The sequence below is a fragment of the Stenella coeruleoalba genome, assembly GCF_951394435.1.
Source record: "Stenella coeruleoalba genome assembly, contig: scaffold_60, whole genome shotgun sequence".
In the NCBI taxonomy this organism is placed as follows: Eukaryota; Metazoa; Chordata; class Mammalia; order Artiodactyla; family Delphinidae; genus Stenella; species Stenella coeruleoalba.
Genome location: NW_027646020.1, coordinates 1,234,949 through 1,255,125, shown reverse-complemented (window position 1 = coordinate 1,255,125; position 20,177 = coordinate 1,234,949).

Here is a 20,177-nt window from a genome sequence, read left to right as displayed (position 1 = left end):
TAGGGGATGGGGACGGTTTCGGGTACAGGTGAGGGTACGGCAACGCTTTAGGGGGAGCGTGCATGTGAGGGCGCGTGTTAGTGTTAGCGTACGGGTTAGGATTAGGGGACGGGTGAGGGTCAGGCTTCGGGGAAGGGTTACGGTTAGGGTTCGGGCTAGGGTCAGGGTTAGGGGACGGGGACGGTTTAGGGTCCAGGTGAGGGTACGGCAACGCTTTAGGGGGAGCGTGCGTGTGAGGGCGCAGGTTAGTGTTAGCGTACGGGTTAGGATTAGGGGACGGGTGAGGGTCAGGCTTCGGGGAAGGGTTAGGGTTAGGGTTCGGGCTAGGGTTAGGGTTAGGGGACGGGGACGGTTTAGGGTCCAGGTGAGGGTACGGCAACGCTTTAGGGGGAGCGTGCGTGTGAGGGCGCGGGTTAGTGTTAGCGTACGGCTTAGGATTAGGGGACGGGTGAGGGTCAGGCTTCGGGGAAGGGTTACGGTTAGGGTTCGGGCTAGGGTCAGGGTTAGGGGACGGGGACGGTTTAGGGTCCAGGTGAGGGTACGGCAACGCTTTAGGGGGAGCGTGCGTGTGAGGGCGCGGGTTAGTGTTAGCGTACGGGTTAGGATTAGGGGACGGGTGAGGGTCTGGCTTCGGGGAATGGTTAGGGTTAGGGTTCCGGCTAGGGTTAGGGTTAGGGGATGGGGAAGGTTTAGGGTCCAGGTGAGGGAACGGCAACGATTTAGGGGGAGCGTGCGTGTGAGGGCGCGGGTTAGTGTTAGCGTACGGGTTAGGATTAGGGGACGGGTGAGGGTCAGGCTTCGGGGAAGGGTTAGGGTTAGGGTTCGGGCTAGGGTTAGGGTTAGGGGACGGGGACGGTTTAGGTCCAGGTGAGGGTACGGCAACGCTTTAGGGGGAGCGTGCGTTTGAGGGCGCGGGTTAGTGTTAGCGTACGGCTTAGGATTAGGGGACGGGTGAGGGTCAGGCTTCGGGGAAGGGTTAGGGTTAGGGTTCGGGCTAGGGTTAGGGTTAGGGAACGGGGACGGTTTAGGGTCCAGGTGAGGGTACGGCAACGCTTTAGGGGGAGCGTGCGTGTGAGGGCGCGGGTTAGTGTTAACGTACGGGTTAGGATTAGGGGACGGGTGAGGGTCAGGCTTCGGGGAAGGGTTAGGGTCAGGGTTCGGTCTAGTGTTAGGGTTAGGGGATGGGGACGGTTTAGGGTTCAGGTGAGGGTACGGCAACGCTTTAGGGGGAGCGTGTGTGCGAGGGCGCGGGTTAGTGTTAGCGTACGGGTTAGGATTAGGGGACGGGTGAGGGTCAGGCTTCGGGGAAGGGTTAGGGTTAGGGTTCGGGCTACGGTTAGGGTTAGGGGACGGGGACGGTTTAGGGTCCAGGTGAGGGTACGACAACGCTTTAGGGGGAGCGTGCGTGTGAGGGCGCGGGTTAGTGTTAGCGTACGGGTTAGGATTAGGGGACGGGTGAGGGTCAGGCTTCGGGGAAGGGTTAGGGTTACGGTTCGGGCTAGGGTTAGGGTTAGGGGACGGGGACGGTTTAGGGTTCAGGTGAGGGTACGGCAACGCTTTAGGGGGAGCGTGCGTGTGAGGGCGCGGGTTAGTGTTAGCGTACGGCTTAGGATTAGGGGACGGGTGAGGGTCAGGCTTCGGGGAAGGGTTAGGGTTAGGGTTCGGGCTACGGTTAGGGTTAGGGGACGGGGAAGGTTTAGGGTCCAGGTGAGGGTACGGCAACGCTTTAGGGGGAGCGTGCGTGTGAGGACGCGGGTTAGTGTTAGCGTACGGGTTAGGATTAGGGGACGGGTGAGGGTCAGGCTTCGGGGAAGGGTTAGGCTTAGGGTTCGGGCTAGGGTTAGGGTTAGGGTACGGGGAAGGTTTAGGGTCCAGGTGAGGGTACGGCAACGCTTTAGGGGGAGCGTGCGTGTGAGGGCGCGGGTTAGTGTTAGCGTACGGGTTAGGATTAGGGGACGGGTGAGGGTCAGGCTTCGGGGAAGGGTTAGGGTTAGGGTTCGGGCTAGAGTTAGGGTTAGGGGACGGGGACGGTTTAGGGTCCAGGTGAGGGTACGGCAACGCTTTAGGGGGAGCGTGCGTGTGAGGGCGCGGGTAAGTGTTAGCGTACGGGTTAGGATTAGGGGACGGGTGAGGGTCCGGCTTCGGGGAAGGGTTAGGGTTAGGGTTCGGGCTAGGGTTAGGGTTAGGGGACGGGGACGGTTTAGGGTCCAGGTGAGGGTACGGCAACGCTTTAGGGGGAGCGTGCGTGTGAGGGCGCGGGTTAGTGTTAGCGTACCGGTTAGGATTAGGGGACGGGTGAGGGTCAGGCTTCGGGGAAGGGTTAGGGTTAGGGTTCGGGCTAGGGTTAGGGTTATGGGACGGGGACGGTTTAGGGTCCAGGTGAGGGTACGGCAACGCTTTAGGGGGACCGTGCGTGTGAGGGCGCGGGTTAGTGTTAGCGTACGGATTAGGATTAGGGGACGGGTGAGGGTCAGGCTTCGGGGAAGGGTTAGGGTTAGGGTTCGGGCTAGGGTTAGGGTTAGGGGACGGGGACGGTTTAGGGTCCAGGTGAGGGTACGGCAACGCTTTAGGGGGAGCATGCGTGTGAGGGCGCGGGTTATTGGTAGCGTACGGGTTAGGATTAGGGGCCGGGTGAGGGTCAGGCTTCGGGGAAGGGTTAGGGTTAGGGTTCGGGCTAGGGTTAGGGTTAGGGGACGGGGACGGTTTAGGGTCCAGGTGAGGGTACGGCAACGCTTTAGGGGGAGCGTGCGTGTGAGGGCGCGGGTTAGTGTTAGCGTACGGGTTAGGATTAGGGGACGGGTGAGGGTCAGGCTTCGGGGAAGGGTTAGGGTTAGGGTTCGGGCTAGGGTTAGGGTTAGGGTACGGGGACGGTTTAGGGTCCAGGTGAGGGTACGGCAACGCTTTAGGGGGAGCGTGCGTGTGAGGGCGCGGGTTAGTGTTAGCGTACGGGTTAGGATTAGGGGACGGGTGAGGGTCAGGCTTCGGGGAAGGGTTAGGGTTAGGGTTCGGGCTAGAGTTAGGGTTAGGGGACGGGGACGGTTTAGGGTCCAGGTGAGGGTACGGCAACGCTTTAGGGGGAGCGTGCGTGTGAGGGCGCGGGTTACTGTTAGCGTACGGGTTAGGATTAGGGGACGGGTGAGGGTCCGGCTTCGGGGAAGCGTTAGGGTTAGGGTTCGGGCTAGGGTTAGGGTTAGGGGACGGGGACGGTTTAGGGTCCAGGTGAGGGTACGGCAACGCTTTAGGGGGAGCGTGCGTGTGAGGGCGCGGGTTAGTGTTAGCGTACGGGTTAGGATTAGGCGACGGGTGAGGGTCAGGCTTCGGGGATGGGTTAGGGTTAGGGTTCGGGCTAGGGTTAGGGTTAGGGGACGGGGACGGTTTAGGGTCCAGGTGAGGGTACGGCAACGCTTTAGGGGGAGCGTGCGTGTGAGGGCGCGGGTTAGTGTTAGCGTACGGGTTAAGATTAGGGGACGGGTGAGGGTCAGGCTTCGGGGAAGGGTTAGGGTTAGGGTTCGGGCTAGGGTTAGGGTTAGGGGATGGGGACGGTTTCGGGTCCAGGTGAGGGTACGGCAACGCTTTAGGTGGAGTGTGCGTGTGAGGGCGCGGGTTACTGTTAGCGTACGGGTTAGGATTAGGGGACGGGTGAGGGTCAGGCTTCGGGGAAGGGTTAGGGTTAGGGTTCGGGCTAGGGTTAGGGTTAGGGGACGGGGACGGTTTAGGGTCCAGGTGAGGGTACGGCAACGCTTTAGGGGGAGCGTGCGTGTGAGGGCGCGGGTTAGTGTTAGCGTACGGGTTAGGATTAGGGGACGGGTGAGGGTCAGGCTTCGGGGAAGGGTTAGGGTTAGGGTTCGGGCTAGGGTTAGTGTTAGGGGACGGGGACGGTTTCGGGTACAGGTGAGGGTACGGCAACGATTTAGGGGGAGCGTGCGTGTGAGGGCGCGTGTTAGTGTTAGCGTACGGGTTAGGATTAGGGGACGGGTGAGGGTCAGGCTTCGGGGAAGGGTTACGGTTAGGGTTCGGGCTAGGGTCAGGGTTAGGGGACGGGGACGGTTTAGGGTCCAGGTGAGGGTACGGCAACGCTTTAGGGGGAGCGTGCGTGTGAGGGCGCAGGTTAGTGTTAGCGTACGGGTTAGGATTAGGGGACGGGTGAGGGTCTGGCTTCGGGGAATGGTTAGGGTTAGGGTTCCGGCTAGGGTTAGGGTTAGGGGATGGGGAAGGTTTAGGGTCCAGGTGAGGGAACGGCAACGATTTAGGGGGAGCGTGCGTGTGAGGGCGCGGGTTAGTGTTAGCGTACGGGTTAGGATTAGGGGACGGGTGAGGGTCAGGCTTCGGGGAAGGGTTAGGGTTAGGGTTCGGGCTAGGGTTAGGGTTAGGGGACGGGGACGGTTTAGGTCCAGGTGAGGGTACGGCAACGCTTTAGGGGGAGCGTGCGTTTGAGGGCGCGGGTTAGTGTTAGCGTACGGCTTAGGATTAGGGGACGGGTGAGGGTCAGGCTTCGGGGAAGGGTTAGGGTTAGGGTTCGGGCTAGGGTTAGGGTTAGGGAACGGGGACGGTTTAGGGTCCAGGTGAGGGTACGGCAACGCTTTAGGGGGAGCGTGCGTGTGAGGGCGCGGGTTAGTGTTAGCGTACGGGTTAGGATTAGGGGACGGGTGAGGGTCAGGCTTCGGGGAAGGGTTAGGGTCAGGGTTCGGTCTAGTGTTAGGGTTAGGGGATGGGGACGGTTTAGGGTTCAGGTGAGGGTACGGCAACGCTTTAGGGGGAGCGTGTGTGCGAGGGCGCGGGTTAGTGTTAGCGTACGGCTTAGGATTAGGGGACGGGTGAGGGTCAGGCTTCGGGGAAGGGTTAGGGTTAGGGTTCGGGCTACGGTTAGGGTTAGGGGACGGGGAAGGTTTAGGGTCCAGGTGAGGGTACGGCAACGCTTTAGGGGGAGCGTGCGTGTGAGGGCGCGGGTTAGTGTTAGCGTACGGGTTAGGATTAGGGGACGGGTGAGGGTCAGGCTTCGGGGAAGGGTTAGGGTTAGGGTTCGGGCTAGGGTTAGGGTTAGGGTACGGGGACGGTTTAGGGTCCAGGTGAGGGTACGGCAACGCTTTAGGGGGAGCGTGCGTGTGAGGGCGCGGGTTAGTGTTAGCGTACGGGTTAGGATTAGGGGACGGGTGAGGGTCAGGCTTCGGGGAAGGGTTAGGGTTAGGGTTCGGGCTAGAGTTAGGGTTAGGGGACGGGGACGGTTTAGGGTCCAGGTGAGGGTACGGCAACGCTTTAGGGGGAGCGTGCGTGTGAGGGCGCGGGTTACTGTTAGCGTACGGGTTAGGATTAGGGGACGGGTGAGGGTCCGGCTTCGGGGAAGCGTTAGAGTTAGGGTTCGGGCTAGGGTTAGGGTTAGGGGACGGGGACGGTTTAGGGTCCAGGTGAGGGTACGGCAACGCTTTAGGGGGAGCGTGCGTGTGAGGGCGCGGGTTAGTGTTAGCGTACGGGTTAGGATTAGGGGACGGGTGAGGGTCAGGCTTCGGGGATGGGTTAGGGTTAGGGTTCGGGCTAGGGTTAGGGTTAGGGGACGGGGACGGTTTAGGGTCCAGGTGAGTGTACGGCAAAGATTTAGGGGGAGCGTGCGTGTGAGGGCGCGGGTTAGTGTTAGCGTACGGGTTAGGATTAGGGGACGGGTGAGGGTCAGGCTTCGGTGAAGGGTTAGGGTTAGGGTTCGGGCTAGGGTTAGGGTTAGGGGACGGGGACGGTTTAGGGTCAAGGTGAGGGTACGGCAATGCTTTAGGGGGAGCGTGCGTGTGAGGGCGCGGGTTAGTGGTAGCGTACGGCTTAGGATTAGGGGACGGGTGAGGGTCAGGCTTCGGGGAATGGTTAGGGTTAGGGTTCCGGCTAGGGTTAGGGTTAGGGGACGGGGACGGTTTAGGGTCCAGGTGAGGGTACGGCAACGCTTTAGGGGGAGCGTGCGTGTGAGGGCGCGGGTTAGTGGTAGCGTACGGCTTAGGATTAGGGGACGGGTGAGGGTCAGGCTTCGGGGAATGGTTAGGGTTAGGGTTCCGGCTAGGGTTAGGGTTAGGGGACGGGGACGGTTTAGGGTCCAGGTGAGGGTACGGCAACGCTTTAGGGGGAGCGTGCGTGTGAGGGCGCGGGTTAGTGTTAGCGTACGGGTTAGGATTAGGGGACGGGTGAGGGTCAGGCTTCGGGGATGGGTTAGGGTTAGGGTTCGGGCTAGGGTTAGGGTTAGGGGACGGGGACGGTTTAGGGTCCAGGTGAGGGTACGGCAACGCTTTAGGGGGAGCGTGCGTGTGAGGGCGTGGGTTAGTGTTAGCGTACGGGTTAAGATTAGGAGACGGGTGAGGGTCAGGCTTCGGGGAAGGGTTAGGGTTAGGGTTCGGGCTAGGGTTAGGGTTAGGGGACGGGGACGGTTTCGGGTCCAGGTGAGGGTACGGCAACGCTTTAGGGGGAGCGTGCGTGTGAGGGCGCGGGTTAGTGTTAGCGTACGGGTTAGGATTAGGGGACGGGTGAGGGTCAGGCTTCGGGGAAGGGTTAGGGTTAGGGTTCGGGCTAGGGTTAGGGTTAGGGGACGGGGACGGTTTAGGGTCCAGGTGAGGGTACGGCAACGCTTTAGGGGGAGCGTGCGTGTGAGGGCGTGGGTTAGTGTTAGCGTACGGGTTAGGATTAGGGGACGGGTGAGGGTCAGGCTTCGGGGAAGGGTTAGGGTTAGGGTTCGGGCTAGGGTTAGGGTTAGGGGACGGGGACGGTTTAGGGTCCAGGTGAGGGTACGGCAACGCTTTAGGGGGAGCGTGCGTGTGAGGGCGCGCGTTAGTGTTAGCGTATGGCTTAGGATTAGGGGACGGGTGAGGGTCAGGCTTCGGGGAAGGGTTAGGGTTAGGGTTCGGGCTAGGGTTAGGGTTAGGGGACGGGGACGGTTTAGGGTCCAGGTGAGGGTACGGCAACGCTTTAGGGGGAGCGTGCGTGTGAGGGCGCGGGTTAGTGTTAGCGTATGGCTTAGGATTAGGGGACGGGTGAGGGTCAGGCTTCGGGGAAGGGTTAGGGTCAGGGTTCGGGCTAGGGTTAGGGTTAGGGGACGGGGACGGTTTCGGGTCCAGGTGAGGGTACGGCAACGCTTTAGGGGGAGCGTGCGTGTGAGGGCGCGGGTTAGTGTTAGCGTACGGGTTAGGATTAGGGGACGGGTGAGGGTCAGGCTTCGGGGATGGGTTAGGGTTAGGGTTCGGGCTAGGGTTAGGGTTAGGGGACGGGGACGGTTTAGGGTCCAGGTGAGTGTACGGCAAAGATTTAGGGGGAGCGTGCGTGTGAGGGCGCGGGTTAGTGTTAGCGTACGGGTTAGGATTAGGGGACGGGTGAGGGTCAGGCTTCGGTGAAGGGTTAGGGTTAGGGTTCGGGCTAGGGTTAGGGTTAGGGGACGGGGACGGTTTAGGGTCAAGGTGAGGGTACGGCAATGCTTTAGGGGGAGCGTGCGTGTGAGGGCGCGGGTTAGTGGTAGCGTACGGCTTAGGATTAGGGGACGGGTGAGGGTCAGGCTTCGGGGAATGGTTAGGGTTAGGGTTCCGGCTAGGGTTAGGGTTAGGGGACGGGGACGGTTTAGGGTCCAGGTGAGGGTACGGCAACGCTTTAGGGGGAGCGTGCGTGTGAGGGCGCGGGTTAGTGGTAGCGTACGGCTTAGGATTAGGGGACGGGTGAGGGTCAGGCTTCGGGGAATGGTTAGGGTTAGGGTTCCGGCTAGGGTTAGGGTTAGGGGACGGGGACGGTTTAGGGTCCAGGTGAGGGTACGGCAACGCTTTAGGGGGAGCGTGCGTGTGAGGGCGCGGGTTAGTGTTAGCGTACGGGTTAGGATTAGGGGACGGGTGAGGGTCAGGCTTCGGGGATGGGTTAGGGTTAGGGTTCGGGCTAGGGTTAGGGTTAGGGGACGGGGACGGTTTAGGGTCCAGGTGAGGGTACGGCAACGCTTTAGGGGGAGCGTGCGTGTGAGGGCGTGGGTTAGTGTTAGCGTACGGGTTAAGATTAGGAGACGGGTGAGGGTCAGGCTTCGGGGAAGGGTTAGGGTTAGGGTTCGGGCTAGGGTTAGGGTTAGGGGACGGGGACGGTTTCGGGTCCAGGTGAGGGTACGGCAACGCTTTAGGGGGAGCGTGCGTGTGAGGGCGCGGGTTAGTGTTAGCGTACGGGTTAGGATTAGGGGACGGGTGAGGGTCAGGCTTCGGGGAAGGGTTAGGGTTAGGGTTCGGGCTAGGGTTAGGGTTAGGGGACGGGGACGGTTTAGGGTCCAGGTGAAGGTACGGCAACGCTTTAGGGGGAGCGTGCGTGTGAGGGCGTGGGTTAGTGTTAGCGTACGGGTTAGGATTAGGGGACGGGTGAGGGTCAGGCTTCGGGGAAGGGTTAGGGTTAGGGTTCGGCCTAGGGTTAGGGTTAGGGGACGGGGACGGTTTAGGGTCCAGGTGAGGGTACGGCAACGCTTTAGGGGGAGCGTGCGTGTGAGGGCGCGCGTTAGTGTTAGCGTATGGCTTAGGATTAGGGGACGGGTGAGGGTCAGGCTTCGGGGAAGGGTTAGGGTTAGGGTTCGGGCTAGGGTTAGGGTTAGGGGACGGGGACGGTTTAGGGTCCAGGTGAGGGTACGGCAACGCTTTAGGGGGAGCGTGCGTGTGAGGGCGCGGGTTAGTGTTAGCGTATGGCTTAGGATTAGGGGACGGGTGAGGGTCAGGCTTCGGGGAAGGGTTAGGGTCAGGGTTCGGGCTAGGGTTAGGGTTAGGGGACGGGGACGGTTTCGGGTCCAGGTGAGGGTACGGCAACTCTTTAGGGGGAGCGTGCGTGTGAGGGCGCGGGTTAGTGTTAGCGTACGGGTTAGGATTAGGGGACGGGTGAGGGTCAGGCTTCTGGGAAGTGTTAGGGTTAGGGTTCGGGCTAGGGTTAGGGTTAGGGGACGGGGACGGTTTAGGGTCCAGGTGAGGGTACGGCAACGCTTTAGGGGGAGCGTGCATGTGAGGGCGCGGGTTAGTGTTAGCGTACGGGTTAGGATTAGGGGACGGGTGAGGGTCAGGCTTCGGGGAAGGGATAGGGTTAGGGTTCGGGCTAGGGTTAGGGTTAGGGGACGGGGACGGTTTAGGGTCCAGGTGAGGGTACGGCAACGCTTTAGGGGGAGCGTGCGTGTGAGGGCGTGGGTTAGTGTTAGCGTACGGGTTAAGATTAGGAGACGGGTGAGGGTCAGGCTTCGGGGAAGGGTTAGGGTTAGGGTTCGGGCTAGGGTTAGGGTTAGGGGACGGGGACGGTTTCGGGTCCAGGTGAGGGTACGGCAACGCTTTAGGGGGAGCGTGCGTGTGAGGGCGCGGGTTAGTGTTAGCGTACGGGTTAGGATTAGGGGACGGGTGAGGGTCAGGCTTCGGGGAAGGGTTAGGGTTAGGGTTCGGGCTAGGGTTAGGGTTAGGGGACGGGGACGGTTTAGGGTCCAGGTGAGGGTACGGCAACGCTTTAGGGGGAGCGTGCGTGTGAGGGCGTGGGTTAGTGTTAGCGTACGGGTTAGGATTAGGGGACGGGTGAGGGTCAGGCTTCGGGGAAGGGTTAGGGTTAGGGTTCGGGCTAGGGTTAGGGTTAGGGGACGGGGACGGTTTAGGGTCCAGGTGAGGGTACGGCAACGCTTTAGGGGGAGCGTGCGTGTGAGGGCGCGCGTTAGTGTTAGCGTATGGCTTAGGATTAGGGGACGGGTGAGGGTCAGGCTTCGGGGAAGGGTTAGGGTTAGGGTTCGGGCTAGGGTTAGGGTTAGGGGACGGGGACGGTTTAGGGTCCAGGTGAGGGTACGGCAACGCTTTAGGGGGAGCGTGCGTGTGAGGGCGCGGGTTAGTGTTAGCGTATGGCTTAGGATTAGGGGACGGGTGAGGGTCAGGCTTCGGGGAAGGGTTAGGGTCAGGGTTCGGGCTAGGGTTAGGGTTAGGGGACGGGGACGGTTTCGGGTCCAGGTGAGGGTACGGCAACTCTTTAGGGGGAGCGTGCGTGTGAGGGCGCGGGTTAGTGTTAGCGTACGGGTTAGGATTAGGGTACGGGTGAGGGTCAGGCTTCTGGGAAGGGTTAGGGTTAGGGTTCGGGCTAGGGTTAGGGTTAGGGGACGGGGACGGTTTAGGGTCCAGGTGAGGGTACGGCAACGCTTTAGGGGGAGCGTGCATGTGAGGGCGCGGGTTAGTGTTAGCGTACGGGTTAGGATTAGGGGACGGGTGAGGGTCAGGCTTCGGGGAAGGGATAGGGTTAGGGTTCGGGCTAGGGTTAGGGTTAGGGGACGGGGACGGTTTAGGGTCCAGGTGAGGGTACGGCAACGCTTTAGGGGGAGCGTGCGTGTGAGGGCGTGGGTTAGTGTTAGCGTACGGGTTAGGATTAGGGGACGGGTGAGGGTCAGGCTTCGGGGAAGGGTTAGGGTTAGGGTTCGGGCTAGGGTTAGGGTTAGGGGACGGGGACGCTTTAGGGTTCAGGTGAGGGTACGGCAACGCTTTAGGGGGAGCGTGCGTGTGAGGGCGCGGGTTAGTGTTAGCGTACGGCTTAGGATTAGGGGACGGGTGAGGGTCAGGCTTCGGGGAAGGGTTAGGGTTAGGGTTCGGGCTACGGTTAGGGTTAGGGGACGGGGAAGGTTTAGGGTCCAGGTGAGGGTACGGCAACGCTTTAGGGGGAGCGTGCGTGTGAGGGCGTGTGTTAGTGTTAGTGTACGGGTTAGGATTAGGGGACGGGTGAGGGTCAGGCTTCGGGGAAGGGTTAGGGTTAGGGTTCGGGCTAGGGATAGGGTTAGGGGATGGGGACGGTTTAGGGTCCAGGTGAGGGTACGGCGACGCATTAGGGGGAGCGTGCGTGTGAGGGCGCGGCTTAGTGTTAGCGTACGGGTTAGGATTAGGGGACGGGTGAGGGTCAGGCTTCGGGGAATGGTTAGGGTTAGGGTTCGGGCTAGGGTTAGGGTTAGGGGATGGGGAAGGTTTAGGGTCCAGGTGAGGGAACGGCAACGATTTAGGGGGAGCGTGCGTGTGAGGGCGCGGGTTAGTGTTAGCATACGGGTTAGGATTAGGGGACGGGTGAGGGTCAGGCTTCGGGGAAGGGTTAGGGTTAGGGTTCGGGCTACGGTTAGGGTTAGGGGACGGGGAAGGTTTAGGGTCCAGGTGAGGGTACGGCAACGCTTTAGGGGAGCGTGCGTGTGAGGGCGCGGGTTAGTGTTAGCGTACGGGTTAGGATTAGGGGACGGGTGAGGGTCAGGCTTCGGGGAAGGGTTAGGGTTAGGGTTCGGGCTAGGGTTAGGGTTAGGGGACGGGGACGGTTTAGGGTCCAGGTGAGGGTACGGCAACGCTTTAGGGGGAGCGTGCGTGTGAGGGCACGGGTTAGTGTTAGCGTACGGGTTAGGATTAGGGGATGGGTGAGGGTCAGGCTTCGGGGAAGGGTTAGGGTTAGGGTTCGGGCTAGGGTTAGGGTTAGGGGACGGGGACGGTTTAGGGTCCAGGTGAGGGTACGGCAACGCTTTAGGGGGAGCGTGCGTGTGAGGGCGAGGGTTAGTGTTAGCGTACGGGTTAGGATTAGGGGACGGGTGAGGGTCAGGCTTCGGGGAAGGGTTAGGGTTAGGGTTCGGGCTAGGGTTAGAGTTAGGGGATGGGGACGGTTTAGGGTCCAGGTGAGGGTACGGCAACGCTTTAGGGGGAGCGTGCGTGTGAGGGCGCGGGTTAGTGTTAGCGTACGGGTTAGGATTAGGGGACGGGTGAGGGTCAGGCTTCTGGGAAGGGTTAGGGTTAGGGTTTGGGCTAGGGTTAGGGTTAGGGGACGGGGACGGTTTAGGGTCCAGGTGAGGGTACGGCAACGCTTTAGGGGGAGCGTGCATGTGAGGGCGCGGGTTAGTGTTAGCGTACGGGTTAGGATTAGGGGACGGGTGAGGGTCAGGCTTCGGGGAAGGGTTAGGGTTAGGGTTCGGGCTAGGGTTAGGGTTAGGGGACGGGGACGGTTTAGGGTCCAGGTGAGGGTACGGGAACGCTTTAGGGGGAGCGTGCGTGTGAGGGCGCGGGTTAGTGTTAGCGTACGGGTTAGGATTAGGGGACGGGTGAGGGTCAGGCTTCGGGGATGGGTTAGGGTTAGGGTTCGGGCTAGGGTTAGGGTTAGGGGACGGGGACGGTTTAGGGTCCAGGTGAGGGTACGGCAACGCTTTAGGGGGAGCGTGCGTGTGAGGGCGTGGGTTAGTGTTAGCGTACGGGTTAAGATTAGGAGACGGGTGAGGGTCAGGCTTCGGGGAAGGGTTAGGGTTAGGGTTCGGGCTAGGGTTAGGGTTAGGGGACGGGGACGGTTTCGGGTCCAGGTGAGGGTACGGCAACGCTTTAGGGGGAGCGTGCGTGTGAGGGCGCGGGTTAGTGTTAGCGTACGGGTTAGGATTAGGGGACGGGTGAGGGTCAGGCTTCGGGGAAGGGTTAGGGTTAGGGTTCGGGCTAGGGTTAGGGTTAGGGGACGGGGACGGTTTAGGGTCCAGGTGAAGGTACGGCAACGCTTTAGGGGGAGCGTGCGTGTGAGGGCGTGGGTTAGTGTTAGCGTACGGGTTAGGATTAGGGGACGGGTGAGGGTCAGGCTTCGGGGAAGGGTTAGGGTTAGGGTTCGGCCTAGGGTTAGGGTTAGGGGACGGGGACGGTTTAGGGTCCAGGTGAGGGTACGGCAACGCTTTAGGGGGAGCGTGCGTGTGAGGGCGCGCGTTAGTGTTAGCGTATGGCTTAGGATTAGGGGACGGGTGAGGGTCAGGCTTCGGGGAAGGGTTAGGGTTAGGGTTCGGGCTAGGGTTAGGGTTAGGGGACGGGGACGGTTTAGGGTCCAGGTGAGGGTACGGCAACGCTTTAGGGGGAGCGTGCGTGTGAGGGCGCGGGTTAGTGTTAGCGTATGGCTTAGGATTAGGGGACGGGTGAGGGTCAGGCTTCGGGGAAGGGTTAGGGTCAGGGTTCGGGCTAGGGTTAGGGTTAGGGGACGGGGACGGTTTCGGGTCCAGGTGAGGGTACGGCAACTCTTTAGGGGGAGCGTGCGTGTGAGGGCGCGGGTTAGTGTTAGCGTACGGGTTAGGATTAGGGGACGGGTGAGGGTCAGGCTTCTGGGAAGTGTTAGGGTTAGGGTTCGGGCTAGGGTTAGGGTTAGGGGACGGGGACGGTTTAGGGTCCAGGTGAGGGTACGGCAACGCTTTAGGGGGAGCGTGCATGTGAGGGCGCGGGTTAGTGTTAGCGTACGGGTTAGGATTAGGGGACGGGTGAGGGTCAGGCTTCGGGGAAGGGATAGGGTTAGGGTTCGGGCTAGGGTTAGGGTTAGGGGACGGGGACGGTTTAGGGTCCAGGTGAGGGTACGGCAACGCTTTAGGGGGAGCGTGCGTGTGAGGGCGTGGGTTAGTGTTAGCGTACGGGTTAAGATTAGGAGACGGGTGAGGGTCAGGCTTCGGGGAAGGGTTAGGGTTAGGGTTCGGGCTAGGGTTAGGGTTAGGGGACGGGGACGGTTTCGGGTCCAGGTGAGGGTACGGCAACGCTTTAGGGGGAGCGTGCGTGTGAGGGCGCGGGTTAGTGTTAGCGTACGGGTTAGGATTAGGGGACGGGTGAGGGTCAGGCTTCGGGGAAGGGTTAGGGTTAGGGTTCGGGCTAGGGTTAGGGTTAGGGGACGGGGACGGTTTAGGGTCCAGGTGAGGGTACGGCAACGCTTTAGGGGGAGCGTGCGTGTGAGGGCGTGGGTTAGTGTTAGCGTACGGGTTAGGATTAGGGGACGGGTGAGGGTCAGGCTTCGGGGAAGGGTTAGGGTTAGGGTTCGGGCTAGGGTTAGGGTTAGGGGACGGGGACGGTTTAGGGTCCAGGTGAGGGTACGGCAACGCTTTAGGGGGAGCGTGCGTGTGAGGGCGCGCGTTAGTGTTAGCGTATGGCTTAGGATTAGGGGACGGGTGAGGGTCAGGCTTCGGGGAAGGGTTAGGGTTAGGGTTCGGGCTAGGGTTAGGGTTAGGGGACGGGGACGGTTTAGGGTCCAGGTGAGGGTACGGCAACGCTTTAGGGGGAGCGTGCGTGTGAGGGCGCGGGTTAGTGTTAGCGTATGGCTTAGGATTAGGGGACGGGTGAGGGTCAGGCTTCGGGGAAGGGTTAGGGTCAGGGTTCGGGCTAGGGTTAGGGTTAGGGGACGGGGACGGTTTCGGGTCCAGGTGAGGGTACGGCAACTCTTTAGGGGGAGCGTGCGTGTGAGGGCGCGGGTTAGTGTTAGCGTACGGGTTAGGATTAGGGTACGGGTGAGGGTCAGGCTTCTGGGAAGGGTTAGGGTTAGGGTTCGGGCTAGGGTTAGGGTTAGGGGACGGGGACGGTTTAGGGTCCAGGTGAGGGTACGGCAACGCTTTAGGGGGAGCGTGCATGTGAGGGCGCGGGTTAGTGTTAGCGTACGGGTTAGGATTAGGGGACGGGTGAGGGTCAGGCTTCGGGGAAGGGATAGGGTTAGGGTTCGGGCTAGGGTTAGGGTTAGGGGACGGGGACGGTTTAGGGTCCAGGTGAGGGTACGGCAACGCTTTAGGGGGAGCGTGCGTGTGAGGGCGTGGGTTAGTGTTAGCGTACGGGTTAGGATTAGGGGACGGGTGAGGGTCAGGCTTCGGGGAAGGGTTAGGGTTAGGGTTCGGGCTAGGGTTAGGGTTAGGGGACGGGGACGCTTTAGGGTTCAGGTGAGGGTACGGCAACGCTTTAGGGGGAGCGTGCGTGTGAGGGCGCGGGTTAGTGTTAGCGTACGGCTTAGGATTAGGGGACGGGTGAGGGTCAGGCTTCGGGGAAGGGTTAGGGTTAGGGTTCGGGCTACGGTTAGGGTTAGGGGACGGGGAAGGTTTAGGGTCCAGGTGAGGGTACGGCAACGCTTTAGGGGGAGCGTGCGTGTGAGGGCGTGTGTTAGTGTTAGTGTACGGGTTAGGATTAGGGGACGGGTGAGGGTCAGGCTTCGGGGAAGGGTTAGGGTTAGGGTTCGGGCTAGGGATAGGGTTAGGGGATGGGGACGGTTTAGGGTCCAGGTGAGGGTACGGCGACGCATTAGGGGGAGCGTGCGTGTGAGGGCGCGGCTTAGTGTTAGCGTACGGGTTAGGATTAGGGGACGGGTGAGGGTCAGGCTTCGGGGAATGGTTAGGGTTAGGGTTCGGGCTAGGGTTAGGGTTAGGGGATGGGGAAGGTTTAGGGTCCAGGTGAGGGAACGGCAACGATTTAGGGGGAGCGTGCGTGTGAGGGCGCGGGTTAGTGTTAGCATACGGGTTAGGATTAGGGGACGGGTGAGGGTCAGGCTTCGGGGAAGGGTTAGGGTTAGGGTTCGGGCTACGGTTAGGGTTAGGGGACGGGGAAGGTTTAGGGTCCAGGTGAGGGTACGGCAACGCTTTAGGGGAGCGTGCGTGTGAGGGCGCGGGTTAGTGTTAGCGTACGGGTTAGGATTAGGGGACGGGTGAGGGTCAGGCTTCGGGGAAGGGTTAGGGTTAGGGTTCGGGCTAGGGTTAGGGTTAGGGGACGGGGACGGTTTAGGGTCCAGGTGAGGGTACGGCAACGCTTTAGGGGGAGCGTGCGTGTGAGGGCACGGGTTAGTGTTAGCGTACGGGTTAGGATTAGGGGATGGGTGAGGGTCAGGCTTCGGGGAAGGGTTAGGGTTAGGGTTCGGGCTAGGGTTAGGGTTAGGGGACGGGGACGGTTTAGGGTCCAGGTGAGGGTACGGCAACGCTTTAGGGGGAGCGTGCGTGTGAGGGCGAGGGTTAGTGTTAGCGTACGGGTTAGGATTAGGGGACGGGTGAGGGTCAGGCTTCGGGGAAGGGTTAGGGTTAGGGTTCGGGCTAGGGTTAGAGTTAGGGGATGGGGACGGTTTAGGGTCCAGGTGAGGGTACGGCAACGCTTTAGGGGGAGCGTGCGTGTGAGGGCGCGGGTTAGTGTTAGCGTACGGGTTAGGATTAGGGGACGGGTGAGGGTCAGGCTTCTGGGAAGGGTTAGGGTTAGGGTTTGGGCTAGGGTTAGGGTTAGGGGACGGGGACGGTTTAGGGTCCAGGTGAGGGTACGGCAACGCTTTAGGGGGAGCGTGCATGTGAGGGCGCGGGTTAGTGTTAGCGTACGGGTTAGGATTAGGGGACGGGTGAGGGTCAGGCTTCGGGGAAGGGTTAGGGTTAGGGTTCGGGCTAGGGTTAGGGTTAGGGGACGGGGACGGTTTAGGGTCCAGGTGAGGGTACGGGAACGCTTTAGGGGGAGCGTGCGTGTGAGGGCGCGGGTTAGTGTTAGCGTACGGGTTAGGATTAGGGGACGGGTGAGGGTCAGGCTTCGGGGAAGGGTTAGGGTTAGGGTTCGGGCTAGGGTTAGGGTTAGGGGACGGGGACGGTTAGGATTCAGGTGAGGGTACGGCAACGCTTTAGGGGGAGCGTGCGTGTGAGGGCGCGGGTTAGTGTTAGCGTACGGCTTAGGTTTAGGGGACGGGTGAGGGTCAGGCTTCGGGGAAGGGTTAGGGTTAGGGTTCGGGCTACGGTTAGTGTTAGGGGACGGGGAAGGTTTAGGGTCCAGGTGAGGGTACGGCAACGCTTTAGGGGGAGCGTGCGTGTGAGGGCGCGGGTTAGTGTTAGCGTACGGGTTAGGATTAGGGGACGGGTGAGGGTCAGGCTTCGGGGAAGGGTTAGGGTTAGGGTTCGGGCTAGGGTTAGGGTTAGGGGACGGGGACGGTTTAGGGTCCAGGTGAGGGTACGGCAACGCTTTAGGGGGAGCGTGCGTGTGAGCGCACGGGTTAGTGTTAGCGTACGGGTTAGGATTAGGGGATGGGTGAGGGTCAGGCTTCTGGGAAGGGTTATGGTTAGGGTTCGGGATAGGGTTAGGGTTAGGGGACGGGGACAGTTTAGGGTCCAGGTGAGGGTACGGCAACGCTTTAGGGGGAGCGTGCGTGTGAGGGCGCGGGTTAGTGTTAGCGTACGGGTTAGGATTAGGGGACGGGTGAGGGTCAGGCTTCGGGGAAGGGTTAGGGTTAGGGTTCGGGCTAGGGTTAAGGTTAGGGGACGGTTACGGTTTAGGGTTCAGGTGAGGGTACGGCAACGCTTTAGGGGGAGCGTGCGTGTGAGGGCGCGGGTTAGTGTTAGCGTACGGCTTAGGATTAGGGGACGGGTGAGGGTCAGGCTTCGGGGAAGGGTTAGGGTTAGGGTTCGGGCTACGGTTAGGGTTAGGGGACGGGGAAGGTTTAGGGTCCAGGTGAGGGTACGGCAACGCTTTAGGGGGAGCGTGAGTGTGAGGGCGCCGGTTAGTGTTAGCGTACGGGTTAGGATTAGGGGACGGGTGAGGGTCAGGCTTCGGGGAAGGGTTAGGGTTAGGGTTCGGGCTAGGGTTAGGGTTAGGGGATGGGGACGGTTTAGGGTCCAGGTGAGGGTACGGCAACGCTTTAGGGGGAGCGTGCGTGTGAGGGCGCGGATTAGTGTTAGCGTACGGGTTAGGATTAGGGGACGGGTGAGGGTCAGGCTTCGGGGAAGGGTTAGGGTTAGGGTTCGGGCTAGGGTTAGGGTTAGGGGACGGGGACGGTTTCGGGTCCAGGTGAGGGTACGGCAACGCTTTAGGGGGAGCGTGCGTGTGAGGGCACGCGTTAGTGTTAGCGTACGGGTTAGGATTAGGGGACGGGTGAGGGTCAGGCTTCGGAGAAGGGTTAGGGTTAGGGTTCGGGCTAGGGTTAGGGTTAGGGGACGGGGACGGTTTAGGGTCCAGGTGAGGGTACGGCAACGCTTTAGGGGGAGCGTGCGTGTGAGGGCGCGCGTTAGTGTTAGCGTACGGGTTAGGATTAGGGGACGGGTGAGGGTCAGGCTTCGGGGAAGGGTTAGGGTTAGGGTTCGGGCTAGGGTTAGGGTTAGGGGACGGGGACGGTTTAGGGTCCAAGTGAGGGTACGGCAACGCTTTAGGGGGAGCGTGCCTGTGAGGGCGCGCGTTAGTGTTAGCGTGCGGCTTAGGATTAGGGGACGGGTGAGGGTCAGGCTTCGGGGAAGGGTTAGGGTTAGGGTTCGGGCTAGGGTTAGGGTTAGGGGACGGGGACGGTTTAGGGTCCAGGTGAGGGTACGGCAACGCTTTAGGGGGAGCGTGCGTGTGAGGGCGCGGGTTAGTGTTAGCGTACGGCTTAGGATTAGGGGACGGGTGAGGGTCAGGCTTCGGGGAAGGGTTAGGGTTAGGGTTCGGGCTAGGGTTAGGGTTAGGGGATGGGGACGGTTTAGGGTCCAAGTGAGGGTACGGCAACGCTTTAGGGGGAGCGTGCGTGTGAGGGCGCGCGTTAGTGTTAGCGTGCGGCTCAGGATTAGGGGACGGGTGAGGGTCAGGCTTCGGGGAAGGGTTAGGGTTAGGGTTCGGGCTAGGGTTAGGGTTAGGGGACGGGGACGGTTTACGGTCCAGGTGAGGGTACGGCAACGCTTTAGGGGGAGCGTGCGTGTGAGGGCGCGGGTTAGTGTTAGCGTACGGCTTAGGATTAGGGGACGGGTGAGGGTCAGGCTTCAGGGAAGGGTTAGGGTTAGGGTTTGGGCTAGGGTTAGGGTTAGGGGATGGGGACGGTTTAGGGTCCAGGTGAGGGTACGGCAACGCTTTAGGGGGAGCGTGCGTGTGAGGGCGCGGGTTAGTGTTAGCGTACGGGTTAGGATTAGGGGACGGGTGAGGGTCAGGCTTCGGGGAAGGGTTAGGGTTAGGGTTCGGGCTAGGGTTAAGGTTAGGGAACGGTTACGGTTTAGGGTTCAGGTGTGGGTACGGCAACGCTTTAGGGGGAGCGTGCGTGTGAGGGCGCGGGTTAGTGTTAGCGTACGGCTTAGGATTAGGGGACGGGTGAGGGTCAGGCTTCGGGGAAGGGTTAGGGTTAGGGTTCGGGCTACGGTTAGGGTTAGGGGACGGGGAAGGTTTAGGGTCCAGGTGAGGGTACGGCAACGCTTTAGGGGGAGCGTGCGTGTGAGGGCGCCGGTTAGTGTTAGCGTTCGGGTTAGGATTAGGGGACGGGTGAGGGTCAGGCTTCGGGGAAGGGTTAGGGTTAGGGTTCGGGCTAGGGTTAGGGTTAGGGGACGGGGACGGTTTAGGGTCCAGGTGAGGGTACGGCAACGCTTTAGGGGGAGAGTGCATGTGAGGGCGCGGGTTAGTGTTAGAGTACGGGTTAGGATTAGGGGACGGGTGAGGGTCAGGCTTCGGGGAAGGGTTAGGTTTAGGGTTCGGGCTAGGGTTAGGGTTAGGGGACGGGGACGGTTTCGGGTCCAGGTGAGGGTACGGCAACGCTTTAGGGGAGCGTGCGTGTGAGGGCACGCGTTAGTGTTAGCGTACGGGTTAGGATTAGGGGACGGGTGAGGGTCAGGCTTCGGGGAAGGGTTAGGGTTAGGGTTCGAGCTAGGGTTAGGGTTAGGGGACGGGGACGGTTTAGGGTCCAGGAGAGGGTACGGCAACGCTTTAGGGGGAGCGTGCGTGTGAGGGCGCGCGTTAGTGTTAGCGTACGGCTTAGGATTAGGAGACGGGTGAGGGTCAGGCTTCGGGGAAGGGTTAGGGTTAGGGTTCGGGCTAGGGTTAGGGTTAGGGGACGGGGACGGTTTAGGGTCCAAGTGAGGGTACGGCAACGCTTTAGGGGGAGCGTGCGTGTGAGGGCACGCGTTAGTGTTAGCGTGCGGCTTAGGATTAGGGGACGGGTGAGGGTCAGGCTTCGGGGAAGGGTTAGGGTTAGGGTTCGGGCTAGGGTTAGGGTTAGGGGACGGGGACGGTTTAGGGTCCAGGTGAGGGTACGGCAACGCTTTAGGGGGAGCGTGCGTGTGAGGGCGCGGGTTAGTGTTAGCGTACAGCTTAGGATTAGGGGACGGGTGAGGGTCAGGCTTCGGGGAAGGGTTAGGGTTAGGGTTCGGGCTAGGGTTAGGGTTAGGGGACGGGGACGGTTTAGGGTCCAAGTGAGGGTACGGCAACGCTTTAGGGGGAGCGTGCGTGTGAGGGCGCGGGTTAGTGTTAGCGTACGGGTTAGGATTAGGGGACGGGTGAGGGTCAGGCTTCTGGGAAGGGTTAGGGTTAGGGTTCGGGCTAGGGTTAGGGTTAGGGGACGGGGACGGTTTAGGGTCCAGGTGAGGGTATGGCAACGCTTTAGGGGGAGCGTGCATGTGAGGGCGCGGGTTAGTGTTAGCGTACGGGTTAGGATTAGGGGACGGGTGAGGGTCAGGCTTCGGGGAAGTGTTAGGGTTAGGGTTCGGGCTAGGGTTAGGGTTAGGGGACGGGGACGGTTTAGGG